A 24048-nucleotide genomic window follows, 5' to 3' on the forward strand; every position below is an offset into this window, starting at 1 on the left:
TGCATGGATGTCACTTCCCATTACATTTTGCTTCTTCTGAGTGAGTAGTTTTTTACATTACTAAAAACGCTTACCTTGGCTATTTTTTCCTCTCTTTTTCCATTGATAGGTCATTTTCTGGACCTTACCAGCCTGCCCGGATAGGTTAGTACCATTAGCCTCCCCATACCCTACTTTTAGCCTCTCTCTATTTAAACAATTATTACAATGAATGTTCGTTTGAATTTCCCACAGGATCAGAATTAAGGAAATTGCTACTTTTCATAGCTCACCATGTATAGGAACAGAGAAGCTCCTACCCTGAATATAGATCTTTGATCCGAAACGCGTTGGTTACTTGTTACAACCTTGAAGGGTTTCCCTGGAGGGAGTTATCCGCTCTAAGAGACAATTGTATTCCTATGTTCACTTCTTGTTTGATGTTTTGATATTTTGTTACAAAAAGAAGAATCATGTTGATATCTGCTATCTGTTGTTCATTATATTAATTTTGTTTAAAATTAGAGAATTAAAGGGAAGAGATTCTCTAACATTTGTGTTGGGGACTGGTTCTATTGAATGAAATACACTGTTCAGTAAAGCTTATAAAATAACCTTTGATATTCAGCAAGAATTTGAATGAATGTACAAATACAAATTTAAGCCTTTATAGGCTAAAGCCTTATTCAAACATTCACAAATCAACATTGGGTCCTGTACCCAATCAGGAGTGCATTTGGGCCTACTGGGTAGTAATACACAGTTCTGTATCTTGCTGTTACACGTGCTACCTGTAATCTCTTCAATTACCTTTTAGTCTTACCAAATCCGAAACAATACTTTTCAATGCTTTCTCACCCTCCATCGAGATCTTGTACTGAGGAATACGTGGCAATGTTATTCGTTCCTTCAAAACAATTTTCACTGGTTCTATCTTCAAGCATCCCACATCATTATCGTTCATTGCCCATATACAAGCTGGTACTTCACTCAACTCCCCCGGCAAAGGTTTGGATAGGAACTCAGAAACTGGTATATTCTGTGGTGATATTGTCAAGAACACCCCATCAGGAGTGCAATGGATAACTGCACTCAATTTCTTCAATATGTTTAATCCTAAAAGATTTTCCCCACAATTCTCTGTCAGGAGAAATGGACAATATTCGGTAAATGGGCCTAATGTTACTGGTACTGATTGGGACACTGGATTGATTACTGGCGTACATGCGAACCCTACTGAGATATTCCTTTGCCCTGACAGCGGTATTTCTGGAACCAAGTGGTGGTCTGTTGAGCACTTTTGTGCACCTGTGTCTACGAGAAAGCTGTGCTCTCTATTCCCGACTTTCATTTCTACGTAGGGTCCTTTTTGATTCACGGGAATAGACACTGGTTCCGACCCCTGTCTTTGGCTGTCCTATTGAGGAAACAATAAATCATCCGATGTGTAGTCACCACAATAATATGTATTGGTTGTGTGTCAAAAATGTTTCCGCTTCTTCCTCTATTTCGCTCACTTTGATTTTGGTTGTAAGGAGTCTGACTCTGATCCTGGTTTAGATTCTGATTGCCATTTCCTTGACTAGTCTGGTTTTGCTGCATATTATTATTTCTATTCTGTCAATTTGTTCCCGGGTGTCCCCTGTGCTGTCTTCTCTGACCATACCCATTTCTATTTTACAAGTGTGGGCATTGCGCTCGCCAATGACCCTCTTCCCTACAATATGCACACTGATTTAATCCCAGAAGCCCTCCATGCATGTTGGAGTTACTCCTCCCTTGCGCATTTCCTCTCCCTCTATTGTGGCCCGCTACCTGCTGAAGTAACACCCTTGTTTTCACATTTACCCTATCCTTCGCCTCTTTCTCTTTCTCTGCATTCACTCTATTCTCATAATACTGGGCCATATGCATGATTTTGCCTGCCATGCACTTTCAGATGTCATTATCAGGTTTTGAATTGGAGGTATTAATCCCCTCACATATTTATCAACAAATAGTCTTTTACCTGCTTCCGTTCTGCCCACTGAAATCTGTAAATACTTCCTCAAATCTATTGAAATAATCTGTGGCTAACTCACCTTTGACTTGAACACATGCAGTTAATGTGTCCCATACAATTCTTTTTTCTGGAACTATCTCCTTCAATTTTTGTATTATTCGTCCTGGTAATGCTGCCATATTTGGCGATGGTTTCTCGCCTGATTTCCTGTCCGCATCTTCTGTTGCTAGATTTTCCCATGTGTCACCGTAGCTATCCTCCTCATTTACTTTTCTTATTTGCTTCCATATGTCTGCTGGCAAAATTACTGGGAATATTAGGTCAATATCGTTCATAGTCAAAAATGGACAATCTCAAATAGGACTCAGGAATCGTTTGTTTTATATTATAACAGTGTCTTCAGACCATACCAATGGTATATAAGGCGCTATATAAATGCAAAATAACATAACATAACATTATTCACCTCTTGTCTGGAGAAAGGGACATGTACATACTATGCTATATAATGAGCTTCCGTTACCTGTGCTGCGCCTCCATTAACACCAGGAATTTTTACTTTCGGCACAAAAGTAGGTGGTACTTCCCTCATAGGAAATACTGCACTTACGTTTCCTCCTCCCTCCCTCATATGCAATACTATCGCTAAGTCAAGCGATAAGGCTGTTTCTCCCATTCTGCGTTCAATAGCTCTCTTATATATTGCCATTAATTCGGGGGGGCTAGCTTGTTTATTTTCTATATCTCTATCCTGGCAATATTCCACCATTACCTGCAGTGTTTTTCTCTTCATTGGCTTCCATTGTGGGAACACTAGGATCTGTAATCCATTTTAGCGCCTCTCGTGTACATATTTTCATTTTCTCACTAGCCTGTCTTGACGGCGGAAGAAATCACTGCTGCACATATGGTACCACCTCTTGCCTTTCCCTTCTTATGTCTATGTTTCTATACCCTGGCATAGAAAACATTTCAGCATATGCTTCATCGAGTTCAGTTTTAAATTCAAAAAGCCTGTCCACATGTTCCTTTATTTCTGCATCTCTCTCTCTCAACCGTGCAAAAGCATTAAAATCCCGCAACTTCTGCGGTGGTACCATTCCAATCAACTGCTTCCATCTCTTCATTAAATATTCTCCCATGAATTCCAACAATACCTGTTTTTCACTAGTCTTCCTGAAATCATACATCGAATCCAGTCTCGATGTCTCATCATTTCCATCTATATACATCTCTGCCTCTTCTTTCAACTCCCTTCTTCTCTCCTTGCTAACCGTACTACGGGTTACTCTAGTACACTCACTTTGTGCCGTAGCATCTTCTCTTGTTACCGTGAATTCAAGTTCAATGGGCGGAGGGGGAAGGGGAATGTCTTGGGAGGGAGGTGCTGGTGTGGATGGAACAACGGGAAGGGGGAGTGGTTGCTGCGGCTGTAAAATCTGCGGCTGTAATGGGGACTGGGCAGCAGGGAGGGGTTGGGCAATGGGCACTGATGTAATTCTATCAGTCTCCTTTTTTGGGCGCTCTTGTCTTTTCTCAGTTAATATTTTATTAATTAGTTCATCTGATGAATGCAATTCTAGTTGTGGATATATTTTGTCTACTCCCATCTGAACACATCTGTCTCTTTCTTAAATTATCATCCCACTCCTTTTCATCCTGCTATTTCACTCTTTCTGTTCTTGACTTGTGCCTGCGCGCATTTTTCTCTCTGCTTTACCAATGAAGCATAACTTCATTCCTCCAGTCTCTAATGATGTCAAATGTCACAGGGCGTGCTTTCTTGCGCAGCAATTCTGATTCCAAATAATCTATCCGTGCAATCTCATAACTCCCATGTTTTGGCCATTGTAAATCTTCGTGTCTGGTTTGCCTATGCCAAATTTCACAAAACCTTATCGCCCCTATACCATATTGTACGGATGGCACAGCCTGGCCAGTTTCCAAAGATTGTCTACCGCAGTGGAAAATTCCCACTAGGCAGGAAGACAGTAACGCAGGCATGTTTTCACCTTACCCTGGCCGTTTGATATTGCAAGAGCAAGTCTCAACCAATATCAGGGTTATTTAGAATTGGGGCACGACTCATCTGATCAAGCAATTCGTCCGTATACTGACACAACCAAAAATCATTGTGTCCGAGTATCTTGGCTCACTTCTGCCTTGTTTTGCAACCCTCGCCCCCTTGTTCTCTGGCCGGACACGTCGATCAGGGATCAGTTGTGTACAGATCTGCAAAGGAGTCTCTCGTCACTTTCACAGGGGCGCCCCGAACACCTCTTGATCCCGGCTCGACCATCTCGTCCTCGCTTCGTTTTCTCCTCTCGCCTTCTTATATTACAACGTATACGATGGAACAAGTGGGGGAGGGTCCCTATTCAGGCGCCATTTTGATGGGGCCCCTACGGGACCCTCGCATGTAGAAACAAGGCACAATCACCGCACACAAACTGATACGCCAGACACGAGGTTCAATTCCCAAAATCTAGGGTTTATTGCAAAGCAAATAGTCTCAGTCGGCCGACTGAGTCTCACGTCCCGCAACGTGTGTCTCCAGACCCCGTGGGACGCAAGAGAGCGAGCATTCTACAACAGTTACATATATACAAAACAAACATCTTAAAAGTAGTGACATATTCAATTCCGCCCATAATGTATTTCCTTTGAAATGGTTTCGATGATTGACAATTATGACGAATATGGCACCTTCAGACATTTATTCAGCAACAGTTTCCAATCTGCGGACTTGCACACAAATAATTGTTTTAGGGAACATAATGCTCTTGTTCTTACAAGCAAGCTGCGTGCAGGGGAGAGACACATTCCAGGCCTCGCTATCTTCTAGTTTCTATTCGTGTACTCCAGGTCAACTCGCTCTACATGGGGCTCAGTGAAGGGGGGCCGTGAGAGAGAGCATAATTTAAGCCATTAATTGTTTGTGTCTACCATTTCTACTGCATCAGCAAGACTAGCTGGCACCTGCGTAATGATTAAATGCCTTGTTGCTTACTTCCAAGGACTTGTGAGGGAGGAGACCAGGCATTGCTGTCTGGGATGTCTGCGCTGCGTTTCAACATATAACTTGTGGCCTTGCTCTATGCATGAGAAATAATGGAAGAGAATATGCTTACAGCAAAGCAGTTTGAACAGAAAGCAAGAAGCGAAAATTAGTCAAAATGGCGAATTCTATTCCTACAAAATGGACGCTCTATGGTCATGCTCATGAGTCTGTATTAATAATGCTTAACATATGAGGCGGTTGGTTTTCGGCCAACAAAATACATTGCCTATGTTATGGGAGGGTAATTTCTAGACTCACAGTGTGTCAGGACGCAAGGGCCAATGGCAGTCTGGCAACTCTGCAACAATCTAATGGATAGTTTTTGGGGAAGTCTCAGGGGAACCCCACTGTCATGGGAAGACAAATCTAACAACACATATTTGGGACTTCTATAGGTGTTAGTACCTGAGCTTTCCAATGGGTTTGGTTCTTAGGTTTTTTGGGAATTGTGACATCATTGTGGGAGAAAAGCGTGTGACACAATTTCAGGGGCTGTGATTGCTGGAGGTTCTTTGATGTCCTGCATGATCCCTGCTTGTTTGACAAATAAAGGACAGTTCTAACTTGCCCCATGGCTGAGTTCTCTGTCATTACCAGGGGAGGGTGCAATGGGCCCTGGGTACTCTGCTAAACTGTGATTTTGTAGTGTGAACCCCAGGTCCTCTGGCATACCTTACACCAGCAACTTGGTTACCTGTGTGCAGCCTTTGGGAAAGAGAATCTGTGAGACTTCCTTGAATGTGACTTGGCATCTTAAATAAAGGTGGAACATCAACAGGAACAGGCAGCGGAACATCAGCTGCAGAGATGTTTAATGCGTATATCTATTGGACACCATGCCTGTGCAAAGGATGATGAACCATTATAGTATTGGTATAGCAAGCAATCTGTCTAGTAGCGCTTGTGTGTATTGCGGTTAAATTGCTAAGTTGCCAATTTCTCCGTGTGCAGTCTGAGAGTTTTTAGTGCAGCCATGGCCATTGTCGCTAACTGCCTGAGAAGCTTTGGAGTGCCACGTGTTGAACAAATGATATTATTAAGAATAAATAGTCAATTGCAAAAGATTATGCAATGACACCTACCAATAGCCAGCACACCAGCTTGGATGACGACTTTGATTTGTGACCAAGTACTTGTCAGCCATTAAAAAGTGGAGCAGGCTTGTTTCATATTGTGTGTGGATCAAACACACAGTAGTTGTAGTGACTGTGGGAGGCTCTAGGTAGTTTATGATTTACACATGCCTTTGCCAGTTGAGCAAGTAATGTTTCTGAATCTTAGTAATGACTTGCCGTCACACCATTTGTTAAATGTTCTCATTCTTTCAAAGGGCACAGCCACCCACTAAAGTTCTCTAATTCTCCCACAGGCTGCAGCAACTCCCTGGGCTCTCCCTCAGGTTGCAGTAAACCTCTAAAGTTCTTGGGTTCTCCCAAAGGGCACAACCACCCATTTAGGTTCTATGATTCTCATGCAGGCTGTGGACACCTATTCAGGATCTCGAGCTCTCCCTCACAGTTTTTCCCCTGAGGTTCTCTAACAGTCCACTGCTACACTCGTGCATGGGATTCTCCCTGACAGGCTAGTCCCTCCCCCAGGATAGCCTCACTTCTCCCCCATGCACAGGGTTCTTCAGAAGGAAATGGGTGGGTGAATTCCTGTTTGCCTCCCTTTGAGTGCCACCAATGTACAACACCGATCCCTAGGCCAGCTGGCTGCCACAATGAAGTCAACAGTTACATGTATGCCTCATGATCAAATTAGAGGGGGTCCTGCCCAAAGAGACATGTTGCTACTGAAGCACCACCTCAACCTCTTGGTGAGGAGGGGCCAGCAACAGGGGACTGCCAATGGCACCAAATAGACAGGCTGAATGGGTGCAGGTTTTTGGAACAGTGTGCTTCCCCTAGCCTTGAGAAGTGTTTGGAACGTCACCTCCTTACCACCACTGGAGGATTTGGTGGTGGCAGCGGAGTCGCCAGTGGGTCATTGAGTTGCCATTGGCTTTGAGGTGGCAGGGGACTTATTCACCAGTTTATTTTCTTGTGTCACTGGTGAATGTGGTTCCCCAGCGACGACGTCCCCAGGTCACAACCTTTGCCCATTCCATTCTGCCCCTGCTTCACACTATCTATACAACCCTCCACCATGCAGAAGGCCTCACTCTCCTCCCTCCTGATGGTTGTCCCTGGTGGCAGGACAAAATACCCCACACCCAGGACCAAGTGGGCTGTGTAATGGGTTCACGGTGCTGCTCCCTGGGGCTTACCCTACTCCTGCCTGGCCACTCCACCACCTCTTAGCATTGTCCTCCTCTACCCGCACCTCAACCTTTTCAGGTAGGTCCATCAGATGCTGGGACAACTCCACAGGCTGGTCCTCCTGCTGAGCTTCTTTGTAATGGACCTGCCTATCAGCCTTGCCTGCATTTTTGCTCTGCTGGGTGGTGACCACTCCCTCCTCAATGCCTCCCCGCCCAGTCAGACAGCAGCTAGCCTGGATTCCACCTGCAATTCCAGAGTGCTTGTTGTTGCAGCCCCTTCTGCCCATATGAATATCAAGCTCCCCTCCTCCACTGGCCCTTCCTTTGTGGAGGTATCTACGAGCTTCATGCCTCCGCGGGGGTTTCTACCTACAAGAGGCCCTAACTCTATACCATTAGACTGGACTTCATCTAACGATGTCTCATGTCCCACTCTTCTGCCACAAATGCCTGCAGGTCCCTGCAGAATGTGAAGATTAGCAATGTGCATGGACCAGAGCCTCTGAACTGGCACCAATAAACAGCAAGGAATTCCCTCTCATTGATCACAGGGGAAACCCCCTCCTATGATGGGAAATGCAGCTGCTGCTCCTCCCAGGGCCGGCGCTAGGCGTGTGCAGCATGTGCGACTGCACTTGGCCCTGTACCTTCTAGGGCCCCATGCCGAGGGAGCTGTTGACTCCCTCTTGCAGGCTGCAGCATGGGCTGTGTGCTCAGAGTCCCTAAGCTTGCTGCAGTCCACTCTGGACACACAGGCGGCACACGCTCCAGCGTGCATGATGACGGGGAAGCTTGCCGGAATAACTTTTTCAAAAGCAGCTGCTATCCCTCAGGTTTGGCTACCTTTTGTTTCTTCTGGGGAGACAACTTGTCATCTGTCAACCTCCTGCTGTGACTCTGGAGAGACAAACCCTCCCCCCGCCTTCTCCCAGGGGCCCAATAGGTGCTGCATGCCTAATAAGCACTGCTGAACACTTTCTTTCTTAAAGCACAGTGTTTAAAGTGGGTGCAACTTACTATTGATGGCCTGCTGCAGTCTCTACCCCTCTTGTCGCCTCTTTGCCCTTTGCACGGCTCTTGCCTCTCACTTCAACTCAAAAGCCCAGGAGATCCTGTCCACCGTCTCCTCCCTCCTTCTGTGAACTCAGACCCTCCTTCAGCCACCCCCTCAGCCTCTTTCCCCTCCTTTCCTCTTTTCTCCCCTGATGAGGTCGCTAGACAAGTCTGATCTATGAAAGTCTCGTCAAAACAGGTTCATCCCTGTTCTTCTAAAACCATAAAGGACCACATTGACACCCTCGCTCCTGCCCTGGCTGATTTCTGTAACCTCTCCTTTGCCTCAGGAGCCTTCCCCACCCCTCTGAAGTGTTCTCTTATGCATTCTCTTCTCAAGAAACCCACAGCTGATCCTTCTTGCCCAGCTACCTATGGCCCAATTTCCATTACTCCTTTTCTAGGCAGACTCCTGGAAAAGCTAGCCATCTCTCAGCTTAGCCTCCACTCTGATTCTGTTGGCTGTATCCACGACCATCAGTCTGGCTTTAGAGCTGCCAGAAGCACGGAAACTGCTCTCCTGAACATCTATGATGATTTGCTTGCCAATCTTGACCCTAACATTCCCTCTGTCCTCATCCTACTTGATCGCTCTTCTGCCTTTGACACAGTCAACCACACCACCCTGCTCAACCGTCTCCGTGATAACCTGGGCACCACAGATCAGGCTCTGGCCTGGCTGACCTCTATCCTCTCTGATCAACTCTCCCAGGTCCAACTTGAGTCCTTCCTTTGCTCTATCACCCTATCTACCTGCAGTGTTCCCCAGGGTTTCAACCGCTCACCCTGGCTCTTTAACCAATACCTGGAAACCCTCGTCCACTGCATTGCCATTTTCTGCTCAAATTTCCAGTGCAATGCTGATGACACTCAACTCATCCTCAGGCTTCCCTCGGCCGCCTGTTCTCCTTCTCTCCTCTCCAACTGCCTATCTGCCATTCAGGATTAGCATGCCACCAACAATCTCTGCCAAAATGCCAGCAAGACTGCGATCCTGCTCATTGGCACACCTACACCCTCCTTTCCTGTCCCTCTCTGGCTGGCCTCCCTTGGCCCTCCTCCTACCGCCACCTGTGAGGCCAAGAACCTCGGGGTAATCTTTGACTCCACGCTTTCCTTCACTGCCCACTTCTCTGATGTCTCAAATAAGTCAAACTTCCTACTGCACCGCCTCAGAGGTATTCTACCTTTCCTCTCCTTCCCCCAGAATCTCACTGTCTCTCGAGCCCTGGTTCTCTCAAGGTTGGACTATTGCAAGAGCCTCTTTCTAAATCTACCTGGTCCTACTCTCCGCCCTTTGCACCTTATCCAGAACAGGACTGCAAGACCTGTCCTTGGCCTCAAGCCCTGGAATCCCATCTCTCCAGCCCTGAAATCTCTTCACTGGCTCCCAGTGCCTGCAAGGATTAAATTTCAGACCCTTTGCATTGTCCACAAGGCTTTCTGGGGACTGGGTCCAAGATACCTTCAGCTGTCTCTAAGTAAATACCTTCCCTCCCGAGCCCTTTGCTCCTCCACCTCTAACTCCCTTAGGGTCAGTCGTTTTTCTAAGAAACGAGCTGGGGGGAGATCTCGCTCCGCAGCAGGGGCCTCCCTCTGGAACAGCCTCCCTGCCACTCTGAAACTTGAGGAGAATCATCTCCAGTTCTGGAAGCACCTCAAGACCTTCCTCTTTGCTTCTGCCTTCTCTCCTCCTCCTCTCCCCTGTTGATCTGTTCTGTCTCGGCATTGTAAACGTGGTCTCCCTCTGTCTTTAGGGCCTAGGTACCTGCTCACCCTGCCACCCACCCGCACTGCCTCCTGGCAATCCCTTGCACTGGGGTCTGTATCTGTAACCCTACAGGCCCCCCCCCCACCTTTGTGCACTTATTTAGACACTCCCTGTCTGCTGCCTTATTCCTAGCACTTGCCACTTGCTGGCTGCACTACCACTGTTTTTGTTGATTTTTGTTATTTATTTATTCATGGTTTATTACCTATTTTCATTCTTGTGCAGCACTTCTCATCTCCTTTTGGACTTACCCCTCTCCCATGCACTTGCACGTTCTCAATGTCCCTGGGCTAAGTAAGATCGTTTTTTTTGTTCTCCCTTGTTCCCCTTCCTTGCCTCGTTGCTCTCTGAAACACTTGTGTACCAGAGCGATACAAATAAAATATCAATATTTAAGAGACCATTGTTGTGTTAAGAACTGCAAAGGGGCATTCTCATTTTGAAAGCACATGCAAAGCAGCAGTTAGCTGCCTAAAATATGTGCCTTCCTCCAGCACAATGAAACATATTGCACAAAACCGTTTTAGCTATTTGCCTTATTTCCACATGTTTATATTTCCCAAGCCGAAAAGTGTTTAAATAGAATGTAACATTTCCCTCACATTATTTATGAAGCATGCAAGTGAGCCATGAATATTTACCAAGGATGTGACAAGAGAGGTTGTCATACTGGAGACTGGAGAGGATATTTTCTCTGGTTCTGGCCCTTTACTGATTTTCAGGGAACAAGTCGATACATGTGGATGGCCAGCGTCCGCCCACTTTTTTCAACAGGTAGACGCAACCCCGGTACTGGGTTTTTTGAGGCCAGCGTTAAAAAAAATGTGCTTGCTCAAGTGTTCAGCTATTAGGATTTCACACCAGGTTGTCATGTTTCCAATGCAGACGCTGACCCACAAGAGCACATAAAAGTGCCATTAAAGCGCACGCCTCACGTTTTTTTATTAATACTTTGCTAGTGTAGTTATTGGAAATCCTTCTCTCAGATTACCATGTTTTCGCTGCTGCCTACATACATAGTGGTCATTATCTTGTGATGTCACTTCCTGTGATGTCACTTTTTATCACATGCAAATTAAGGGACCCTGCACTTAATTTGCCACACTTTGCCCCACAAATCCTAGGGCCGGACTTGCCTCCTCCCCCTGTCCTTCCCCCCTATTCCCTGGCCAGCATTGCAGGTATACTATAAGTTAAGGAACTTGTGAACCTTGAAAAATGTGAAACACACCCTGGGAGTCGTAGTGTGAAATTAAACCAGGCCTGTGATACCGAGAACCAGTAAGCACAACCCCCGAGAGGCAAACAATGATTACAAGTGTACATTAACTAAACCTTACAATAACTATTATACTAGTGCAAACAACACTAATAGTACAAGCAACACTACACAATATATCAATACAAGCAAAGGAAGAGCAATTGGGCAGCCGAGACAACTGCAAAAGAAACTGTGAAAGAGTAAACCATGTTTGTGTTTTGGCAATAGAATTGGAGTCAAAGAAATGTTTTATATAAATTGTTTACTAGGGGGCACAAAAGGAAAGGGGCAAAGGTTTTTCCCTTTAAAAAAAATGGAATAAACTAATGACACACTGAACAAACATTAAAACAAAGGGCCAGAAACATTTTCTATAAAAACACACTAACGTCCTACAAACACCCCAACACCAAACATTAGAACTCCACTAAACTCCTCAAAACACTGCCCAAATGCTCAAAAAACCTTCAACATCCCTTCCAAATGTGAGCCTCCCCGTCTACTCCTTCCTATGCAGCCTTGCAAAGTGTATAAAGGAACCGGAAGTGAGCTGGGCCTTATGCAGAAGTTCAAACTTCCTTTAAGAGATTCTAGGGCTTTGAATGTTTTAAACAAACTTGACGAATCTTTCCAAGAGGGCTCGGAGTGTGTGGACGGTGCAGGTGCATGAACCTTCGAGGCTGCTGATGAATCTTCAGGCAAATCTGTCTCGAGTTGGACCTGGGGTTTGTTGGCACCAAAGCCTCGCCCATACCTGCAATAATAGACTCATCTTCCCTAAAAGATGTGAGGAGACGCCCGGTCCATTTTTGACAAGTTTGTCCAGGCCTCCTCAGAATGACAGGAGAAAAACATGAGCCCCTCTTTTCCAAAGTAGCAATTTGAATTATTTTCAGAATGGGCTAGATCGTGTACCTGGCCAAATGCTTGTTGCTAGTAGCTTTTATTGTTTCTGATCAAATAAACATAACACAAAGATGTAATTAAACAACTGAAGGGAAGCGGGTCATTTCGTAAACAAATGCTGCGTAGCTGCACTTCCTGGTAGTCAAACAATTACTTATTTGTTTGTAGCAATGATGGCCCTGTAAATTGTAGGTGTTGATGTGATGCAGGTACTGAGGCCATGTTGATGAAACCCAGTTCATTGGCACTCCTACAATTGACCTCTTAAGGATGAAAGGCTCAGGTGGCTCAACTAGGATGCAAATTCGTGCCCTCTGAGGTTTCAATCAGATCTCTGCAGCAGGCACATTAACCTACTGAGCTATTTTGCTGGAGACAACGGTAATCCTGCCTATACAATTGAGTATTCGATACAGCTATGTGCATTTTCTTGCTAAAATGTCAACTCGAGCGAACATAAAGACGGTTTATCTGTGGTGAGCTGGGCCACTAGGATTGGAAACCATGGCTAGCAGGCTGATTCAAGATCTGTGCATTAGGTGCTTAACCCACTGATCACATTGATGGCAATACAGGCACTTAGCTGTGCACCCTACACTCAAACCTACATTCAATGAACTAGCATTAAATCACTCACAAGCAAAAACTCACACACACACACCCTCTCCCCCCAGTAAATACACACTCTTACAACCACGCTCTTTCTAACTCCAGCACCACACACATACGTGCCATCAGGGCTTTAAGTAGACCGAGGCTAGCCGGGGCCACACCCTGGTAGTCTCTGAGGTGGGCTCCGGGGCCGGCAGGGCTCACCCCAACTAGCCCAAGCCACAATGACCTCTTAGGCAGCGGTCTGGCTGAGCACTGCATGGTTGGTTACACAGCTGCCTGCAAGTGTCAGAATTCTGGATTAGGACAAAGAAAAGACATTGGCCCTCATTACGACCCTGGCGGAAATCGCGGTGCTAAATGCACCGCGGAGCACGGCGGAAAGCTGCCGATAGCGCCATGGGGGTTGGCGGATTTTCCGCCCCATTACGACCTTGGCGGGGCGGTAAATCCCCAATCCCCATTTTACCCTTCCCCATTCCCATTTTTGCCCCATAGGGTATAATGGGAGTGGGGAAGGCGTTAATTACGCCACCGTAAAATACGGTGGCGTAATTAACAACAAGGTCCCGTAGCGCCATGGATTTCTCCGCCCGGAAAAACCAGGCGGAAAACGTTCCGTGGCGCTACGGGAACTCGTAGTAGGGCGGACGGGTCCGCCGCGAATAACGCTGGCGTAAACCCACTCCGCCAGGGTCGTAATGAGGGCCATTGCCTATTTATTTTCTAATCCGAAAGACTGACGCCTGAAGTCAGCAGTGTAATCGAGCAACACTTTGGGTGAACCTGCTGCATGATGTCTCAGGAAACAGGAGGGGGGGCTGGGTTGGGCAGCCTTTCCTTTTGTTTCTGAGTAAAGACCTAACATGCAGCAGGAAGCCCATTAATCGTGCTTGGTCAACAGTTTCTACTGCGTATTAGCTCTTTACTCAGAAACAAAAGGATAGGCCGGCGAACCCAGGCCTCCTTTTGTTTCGGAATAAAGAGACATCACGCAGCAGGCAGCCCATAGCATTCAAGGAGCAGTGTGGTTAAAGGGTTGCCTGGGGGAGGTCAGCAACCCCCTGCAGCCAATTCATTAACCATAGCTACTTGAATGCAAGGGCAGGGGGCAGGGAGGCTCTTGTTGAGGGGCATGGCCTAAGCGCTCATACTTAGGCCACACCCCCTAATGAGAGCCACCACCCCCCTCAATTTACCACCCCACTTAAAGCACTGGTGCCCATGGAATCTGGCCTTTCAGTGCTAACTGGGCAATAGGAAAAATAATACAAATCTGGGCTCAGTGAGCTTGCTTGTGATCATAGTGGTCTGTCTTTATTGTGATAACGATCCATTCTATATATATACATGTATATATATGTATATGTGTGAAATGCATAGGTAGGTTTCCGTAGTTAGCTGATGCAATTCATCAGTGTTAGGTTGCTCTCTGCTGTCCAAATGGCAAAGCGCACCTCTGTGTGCCCTTCCACTTCAACAACAGCTATAATTTTCACAAACATAATGGTCACAGTTCTACGCGGTCATCTTCACCTTCCACTATCGCAAACATTCAGAATCATTTCAATGTACTACTTTCCACCTCACTTCTCTTCACACAGGACACTTTGGTTCCAGTGCAAATTAACAGTTAATTTCCTGCTCAACGTTGCAGTCTCTAAAGAGCGAAACACTGTACGACTAATGCCTCCTCACAAGCTAAAACTGAAAGTAGGGGAAGTACTTATGCTACTACGCAACCTTATGCCTTCACGGGGACTCTGCAATGGATGAAGGATAGCAATTACATGTCTACAAAGACACATCATAGAGGCCCATAGAATCGGTGGAACTTAGATACTGTTCTTATACCGCGATTACCTCTCATTGCATCAAAAGAAGACCGTTACCTATAGTTATAGCCTTTTCAATGACCATTAATAAATCACAGAGACCTACGCCCCCCTTTCTGGAAGTGATCAGTGGAAATTCCAATAGTGAGAAGGGGGAACAGAAGTGACCCTATGAATTTCTGACCAATATTGACCTTTAAGATCTACTAGAATGGCCTATGTTATGCCAGGAATGGCTAGTGAATTCTGAAATGAGGCTTTTACTGTGCTAAGTGGGGGTAATGTAGTCTTGTGTAGAGCATCTCTGTGCATGTGCCCCCTCAAGAAAAGAGGAAGAGCGTGGTTAAGTGTGATGTAAGGGGAAGGAGATGCAAAGCCTGTGGTGCCGATGCTTGTAGGATGGAAGCGCCAAAGTCCCGGGTGTCGGTGTCATTCTAGATGGGTAAGGCCAAAGGAACCTTGCTGGGTGTTTCTTGAAGTGAGGAGAGGTTACGATTGACCCACTGGCATTGGGTTGGGGAAGGGTGGATGGGACTGGAGGAGTCAATATTGACATATCTCCATTACTATGCTTCTGGGAAGATTATGGTTGTGTGCAAGGGATGATTGAGTGAGTGGTGTACTGCGGTGAGAGAGGAAGACATGAGTTGGTGAGTGGGGGAAGAGGAAGGCTTTCAAAAGGGAGAAACTTTGGGTCATGATTATTATTCGGGTGGTGTAGAAATACTTGGTTGGTTGGCTTCTGGCGGTTACGATTTTGTCATTCTGATTTCATTTAATGGAGTGCAGGCAGACTGACCCAAAACAGCCTGAACACCTGTATTCTTGGCTGAAGTGTGATAGGGGAGTATCCAGCATTGCAAGAGTGTGGGGGTGGGGTGAGCCACAAAAATAAGTTCTGCTATGTTCCCCCCCAAATGCAGTGCACGCGATTCCATACGGTATCAATCACACCCCAATCAGCTTTTTTGGTAACATTAGTGGCAGATGGCTTTTTTAAATACATTTTAATTTGTAAAGGCGTGTGGCAGCCCCTCTGTTGAGAACGAACATGGGTCAAATACCCTGTTCTATGGAATTCCTTCCATCCCGGAGGGACGGCAACCCCGTTTTAGCTCACTGCACACTTCACAGAGGAGAAATAACCATTTGCATGTCACATGCCACAAGGGCAGTCCAGCACTGAAATCCTAGGCAAATCTCCTTTAATTTGTATTGATTTTTGTCATGAAAATAAAGAACGAGTCAACTCACAATGTTACAAACACCAAGAGCATTATCTTTCTGTTCTATTTTCTCCCTCTGCCCCCCCCTCTCCCCGCTGAAACATTACAGCACAATAACACATTAAAATACACTGAACTCACAACAACACTGTGGTCGTAAGATCATGGAACCTGAAATCAAATTAAAATACTTTATATCCCTCACACAGAGAGCCGAGGACCAGGGGCTACGTAGACGGACCCTACATGGGACCATCCCTCGAAATTTGGGCTGGAGCCATGAACATTATCACTTTATGCTACCCCGAGTTTACTCTGGAACTAGGACCATTCTCCCTCTAACCTTGTGTCACCTTCATGCATCGCAGCTGTAATTGTCTCCATTAAATATATAACCACGTCTTTAGCGAACCATTCCATTGCCCTGAACAGCTGCGCTCTCTTCCGGTGCGTAGCCAGGCCCTCACCGCCACCAACATAATGCTTTATAGCAATGCCTTGGAAGCAAACCACATTACATAAGCCTTTCAAAATACACTACATACATCGTCATAGAAATATGTTGAGCAATAGGAGTATGGATTTAAGTTTATTCTCCCCATCCTGCATGCAGGGTCAGAATAGCATTATGCAGATGAATGTGAGCCTAACAAATCCCCCTTGGGTTTTATAGCCATTATTTCATAAATCATACAACATTATGCACCCTGGTCCTTCTCACTTCTGATTGCTCCCTCCCATTCCCATTTCTAAAGGGCAAAAATTCCCTGCTAATAGCCCCCACCCCTCCCATCAATGTCTAATGACTCCCATTCTAATGTTCTGTTGAAAACAGAGCAACGTGTCGGGTCCCTGGGAGAGCGGCTCTGCTGCCTGGAGCTCGAACTTACATACAAAAGTGTGAGCCCTGGGAAGGACAAAACAGGGTGGGTCCCTCGTCCTGGCAACCCCCTCACAGGGTCCATGAAAGCAAAAGTGGGACTTTTGCCATCCCGCTGAGGGGGTCTGCAGATCGCAGGACCGACCTGTCATTTCGGGACATTGTCCTGCCAGCGGGACACCTTTCAGTTTAGCACCCACATTGCTAATGAGGGTGTCGAATGCGACAGGTGTCCCGCTGCCAAATGTCCCGATCTGGCTCTTAAAAGAGCCACTTGGGGGACAAGCTGCACCCCTGCTCGGTACACCACTGAGAGTGATTGAAAATGTTATTACTGTGCTGTTTGGACAGCACAGTAATAACTGGATGTTAATGTTCATGTTAAAGGACATTTGTACTGTGCACTATCACCACCGAAGTGGTCCCCTGGCGGCTCTGAAAAAGGGGAGGAGAGGGGTGCGTTAGTGGGAATAAGCTGGAAAAGTGCAACAGAGCAGTGATGTGCTGTTGGCAGCCTCAGCACGGTGGGTCTGTTGGCTGGGTTTGTGGGGGTGTTTTATGGTCCGTAGTCGACGTGTGCTATTGTGCAAGTCTGTGTGGTTTGTTTTGTTGTTGCATTGTTGTGAAGTTTGTGCGGATTGCTGCGTTTTAGGCTTGTGGTTGTGTTTGGTCATAGTTTAAGAGGGGTATGCAGAGGGATGGAATTGTTAGTTGGTTGGTTAGTTGGCATAGCTGTCCTTGCAATTGTGGGATTCCATCTAGATGCCGCGCCAGCTAAAGTTTAGAATTCCATACTAGTGTGGCACATGCTAACAGTCACATTTCTGTCTAGATGCGATGCAAGCTAGGGTTCAGAATCCTGAGTGTGGTGCATGCTAACAGTCACATTTCTATCTAGTTTCGACGCAGGCTAGGTTCATAATTCTAAGTGTGGTGCAGGCTAAGAATCACATGGATGGATGTTAAAATCATGTACTTTTATAGTAACTGAGCCTGATTGATCGTGACACTTCTTTGCTTACTGGAAGGCATGGGATCTGGCACTGCTTTGCTAATGGGGCATAGAACAGGGGTCTGCAGCCTGTGTCTCTACAGATGTTTTGGACTACGACTCCCATGATCCCTCACCAGTGACTAAGCTGCCTTGGACTTGTAGTCCAAAACATCTGCAGAGCTGAAGGTTGCAGACCCATGGCATAGAGGAACAGCTAGCTATGCCTAGCCATGGCATTGGTCTGATGATAGTGAAGATGCAAGCACCTGGGGTGTTGATGGCAATACCTATCAATGCTGTGGAAACCTGGGATTTTAGGTAAGTAACCTATGCAATTGTGTGACTACTGGGGCTTTTAAAGGCATATACTTCATGCCAATACCCGACAATCGGCTCTCTCACAGTATACGTACATGGTCTGCTAACTTTGGGTTTATTCATGTGCTTGCTCCCTTCGCGTGTCGAGAGTAGCGCCTACCTTACTTCGCAAAAATGGGTGAGCTAGGAATATTCTTTTGAGCGTTCAATGGGACTTTTTAATTAATAGATGCAGAGCCCCTGTAGTTTCCAGTGGCAATGCGTGAGCAGGCCATCGGGTCGTGTTTATGCTTGGAATTATGGGACGTGTAGTTTCCTTATGGTCTAAATTCGAAAGAAAAACAAAAACCGACAAGTCCCGGAATCAAAAGGAAAAAACAAGACTGGTATCCCCTGAATTGAAGACACAAAGGTTAAATTATTTTGCCCAATTTGTAAACTCAACTCACGATGTGAATAGAGATTTCATATGGTACAGAATGTTACATGATAATTGTACAAGTTTAAACATTTGCGTGACAACCTTTTTAAGAAATGTGTGTGATTTGAGTTGAAGAAGGCTAAGATCTTAGGACTATGGATACGTTTAGTGCTTTTAATAAATTAGAATTAATGAACAGTTTATTTGTTAAATTTTAATGCGAAATTGTTTTTGTGAGTCTGTAGAATTGTGATTAGGTTGCCAATGTTTTTCTCTACAATATGTACTTCTGATCGTAGTGACTACGTAATTTGCTTCTTTTTGGTGTTTTCTTTTCTTTAAAGTCATTGTAATGTTTGATACTCATTGTGATTGTATAAAGGTTTGTAAATAAACCAAAACAAATAAAAACATTTTTTTTTTTTAAAAAACAAGACTGACACCCTTCTGAAGCATGGCCACGGGAACTCGAGAGCTCCGTAGATATGCGTTTTTTGTTAAATTGCTCGAATGAAACATATTGAACATCATGCTTTCCTGGTGTCTTCGGTTTTAAGTTTGCAGGAGACGAAACTTGGAATAATAAAATGATTCGAGTTTGCGTGACCTGGTTCATTGTAGTTTTAATTGTGTCCTTATATTACACAAAAAAACTTTTAAAGATACGAGAACAGGAGACGGAACCAGTACCTCTGATTTATGATGACGTAGTTTCAAATGAAAAATCTATGGAGTCTAAAACGTGCAAGTAAGATCCACCGGTCTGTGATGTCCCCATTTACTACCTTTCGGAAGTACTTTTATTTGTAGTATCACTTGAGCACTGCCGCTTGGGGGTGCTGTAGGATAAACATTGAACTAATTGCCTTCTTAAACACGGACTTTGAAGAAGTTCTGCAATTCTATTGTTGGTTGACTTGGCCAAAAGGTATCCTAGATGATACGCGAAAGTAATTGATTAACAGATTATCGATTCATTCTGAGCTGATAGTTTCCAATCCGACCACTTTGAACAGGCACTGACGAATAGGCCTCCATAAATTCTGCATACCAGCAGTATTTATCATTATTTACACAAGGGGTTCTCAACCTCCCCCTTCTTTCCGGCCCTCAACCCCAAACACTGGACATCAGCAGTTACTTCCATGCCCCTCTTCCTCGTGCCAGTACTTACCTATGAGGCCTGGCCTGCATTCAAGTAACCCCTTTTCGCTTTCTTTTCTTTTGAGGTATAAGACCGCCCACTTACCCATGAACACCAGTGTGATGAATCAACTTCCGGGGCACCAGTGGTCCAGGGATGAATATCGGCATAGGCGTTGCTAGGGGGGGGGGCTAAGGAGGCTATAGCCCCTGGTCTTTTGGTTGTAGCCCGGATAGAATCTCAGGAGCTACAACCAAAAGGCTAGCTAGCCCCCAGTCCCGACAGTTCCAACATTAGCATAGCCCCGGGTCTTTTTCAGACCTAGCAACACCCCTGAATATCGGTTTCTAAACCATCGATCAGCCCCACACCTCTAGTACACCAGAAGGGATATGAACAGATTGGAAACACAAGCAAATTATTAATATCCTTGTCCAATTTTGCTAACGTGGACGGAGCGGCAGGCAAGGCCGTGGATCGTTGGTTAGTTGCAACACAGCAAACCTACAATTATTACCAATTGATAAAAGGGACTGTCCAGTCAAGGTTGTATAGAAATATCTACTTCATGATTATTTAACAGACAGTTCTAGCACACTACAAAATACAACCCACCCTGTAAAGGGATGCAGAGGACAAACAGTTTCAAGAAGGAAAAAGGGATGCACTCTGGATAGTGATAGGAGTTTAGTCGATAAAGTAATTAATCGTAATAGTTCAAGGATACTTGGTTTCAGCACAAAGAGAGCAATGAGTCATAAAATGTCACTAGGGGCCTTCAGAGAAGGACTAGGGGGACAGAACCACAATGTAGCTTTTGCTTATAGATTTTCTTGGTGCTCGACAGTGTAGAGTCGGGGTCAGGGTGCTTTGCAAATTCTGCGACAGAGTTCAAGATGAGAGATAGCTGCGGGTATCAGGCGGCAGGCAGTTCGGTGAACGAGGCTGGATGGACAGCTGTAGGCTGGCCTACATGGCAGCTCGAGGTCAGGAATCGTTGTCTCAGTGCTGGTTGGCAGGTCTGAAGCACTGGTAGAGGTGTCTGGGACGATGTTGGCGACTGCGGCGTGACAATATTCAGCGGTGGAGTCAGTTGCAGCTCGAGGGGCTCAACTTGCTCAAAAATGTCCTTAAGATGGACACTGGTTGATGTTTGTCAATGCACACTTCCTAGCTTCTTCACTGGGCTTGTGTCGTCCTTTAAGGCGGATGAGCCAAAGCTGAGGAGAGTGTTGCAGGCAACTGCCTTGTCCTTGGTTTGGTTCAGAGACTCTCTGGCACTTCCCACCTAGAGAGCTTACTGCAGAGCCTAGCGGGGCACGCTGTGTGCTGGATGGGTACCGGTTCTGGAGCTGCTGGAGGGTCCTCTGGATTCAGTATCTCCCTTTGTTCCCTGGGAGATATTTAGGGAGGGGATCTTGCTTCTCTCTCGGAGGTCCAGGCCTTCCTTCACTGGCAGAAGATGTAAGGCAGACTGTAACTTCAGTCATGGTCCTATGCTTAGTTTGTCTTTCTACTCCTTGCAAAGTCTTCGAATGATCTGCCCAAAAGAGGGGCTTGACCCTTTTTTAAAGTCAAATGGGCCCCAGTGATTGGAGTAGGCTTAGCCTACCTTAATGAACCAATCCTGGGTCCCCACCAATGATCTCCTGTATGCGTGAGGTCATAACCAGAGTTATTTGCAAAAGAAAAGATAAAGGGGTGAAAACATGTAATGCTAAGTCCCTCCCATCTTCCTGTCTGTTGTGGATCAAAGGGTCTGTCTGGTTAATTGAGCTCTCTGTGGTTCCTGATTAAAGTGGCAGGTCTCCCTTGAAGCTGCGGCGGGACCAGACTTTTGGTGTCCACCAAACCACATACTCGTACCTTCTGAATGGGGTCCTCCTACCGGAATGACTACTGTAAATATGTAGTCCCAGACATGAAGAGGTCACTGTCACGACCCTCAGCCCTGATCCCCACGGCAAGCCCATTGGCCAGGTGGAATCAGGGCTTGGATCACTAATAAGGCCTGGCATCCACTTCTCAGGGCCTCTTGGGGCCAGTCCATGCGCGCCTTTGGTGCCAGGCTCATCAGTAAGGAAAGACATCTGCTTAAGGAACTACTTCATTTAGGCTTTCAGCCAACATGGAGGCATCCACATAGCTTGATTCCTAGAACCAAGCTATGCGGTATAGTGTTTTGGGTGTGGTGGCCTAGGGACTACTTTACCTGGACTACTTTACAGTGGCTATTTAAACCACACCCGAACAAGACAATACGCTTCGTGTTACTTTGCTTCTAGCAATGCGACGCTCACCGTTTCCAGCTTTCTCACGAGCCTGATGAATTCCGGACCTGCAGAAAAACCAAGAACATCATTAGCAGCAGAATCTTACCTGCATTCATCATCCTTCACTGCTCGCAGCTCCTGGGTAGCTCTGTTGGTGGAGTTCACCGCCCGGATCGAAGGACCTGAGAAAAGGAGAAAGACATCATTAAAGGAGGTAGTGGAAATATTACAACCACAAAGCGCTTAAAGGCTTTCCTGGTTGGTTGCTTTCGGCCGGCATAACTCTGGAACTCCATCTGCACTGGGAACTCACCGCGACCTACGAAAAGAGAAAAGCGCAGGTCAGTGAGGACAAGACATCGCTGCGCTACGCAAAGCGCCTCCTTACCGCATCATAGCGCTATAGCACGCCATCATCTCCCGGTGAGAACCAGCATATCCAGTTCTCCAAGCGGACACTCCACGCTCCTAGGGAGATAGAAAAAGAGACATTTAGAACAGAGAAAAGGCATGCAAGAATTACAACGCCATCAATCGCAATAAGACCTACCTGAAAGGCACTACAGGGGCAGCAGTCAGTGAAGTAACTGGACCACCCGCGCCCACAAAAGACAACACGCCCCTGCCCAGAGAGCAGGACGGAGAGCCCACCGATTCCAACAACCAGGTGAGAAGAGAACCTGGAGGGGCTGGAAACACAAGGGAGGTGGGGGAAAACTTACCTTGGTCGCCCAGTCCTAATATCTTCATTTCCAGGCGGAATCCCATCGACACCGAGACCACACCCCCACCAGGGAATCATTGGGAAGGGCACCAACGACCAACTGGCTGGGTGGCATCCCCGTGGATACCAGGAGAGCGTAACAGTCACTGCCCTTGATACTGAGAGGTGGGAGCTGGCTTCAGGTTGACACAGTGCATATCAAAGGTAGCTGGGCTTTTCCTGTCCTTTATTAGTCCTGCGACCATGCCTCCCGTGGGCCTGATTGAATTAACTCTGATTAGTATGCAAGGCTGCCACCAGCAGCTAACAAAGGAAAGGGCGGAACCATGGAGCCTTTGTTAGTTAATTAGGCTGACCATGGCAGGAGGAAGGTTTTGCCCTCCAATTCTAAGATGCCTTGATGTACTCTTGGCTGTCATATTTAAACTAAATATGACAGGGGGACGGCACCTGTAGGTTGTGTCCACCCAGAATACACAGGTCTATGTGCATGTTGTGTGGTAAGCATAGAAAAATGTGTGCGGATTAGCCCACACATTTTCTGGAGGTTGATCTACCATCATTCAATTTCATTTAAAATTTGAAAATAGCCCAGGTGAGCGCACACACACAGTGCCAATGGCTGAATTCCTCACATGCCCCCCAGCCTCAACATGTGAACCACCACCCTACTGAGGATCTGGTTCATCATCAAGGTGAAAGTACCAACTGAGGAATCTGCAGTTCCATGTTGAGAGCCCGGCTTGTGCTGGATGTCCATATCTAATCACTGTAGGGATATGGCCCAACACTGAAGCTTAGGGTTCTCCCCTTGCATGGCCATTAACCATCAAAGAGGCCCGTGGTCTGTCTGGATCATAAGGTGTGACCCCAAGATGTAGGGTTTCAGCTTCTTTATGGCCCACACGACCGCCTAAGCCTCTTTTTCAGTGACCGCCCAGTTCTTTTCCCTTTTTGTAAATTGCCTGCTAATGTAGGCAACAGGTTGCTCTACCCTTGAGAGTTCAGCTGCGCCAACATGGCTCCAATTCCAAAATCACAGACGTTTGTCTGGATAATGGACTCCTGACAATATTCTGGTACTTTCAGAACTGGGGCCCTGCACAGTCCATCCTTTAAATCCTGAACTTTAAATCCTGAAAGGAGGCTTGACAGGAGGGGGTCCAAATGACCTTCTGCATTTTCTTAAGTTACATAATTCAGGGGCATGGCAATGGGCCCATAACCCTTGATGAATGATCGATAGAACCCAGCGAGATCTAGAAAGGCTCTCACCTGCGTCTGTGTGGTGGGGTTGTCCCAATCCTTCACAGCCTATACCTTCA

This window comes from Ambystoma mexicanum, chromosome 10 (assembly GCF_040938575.1).
Source record: "Ambystoma mexicanum isolate Mex_15411 chromosome 10, UKY_AmexF1_1, whole genome shotgun sequence".
NCBI lineage: Eukaryota > Metazoa > Chordata > Amphibia > Caudata > Ambystomatidae > Ambystoma > Ambystoma mexicanum.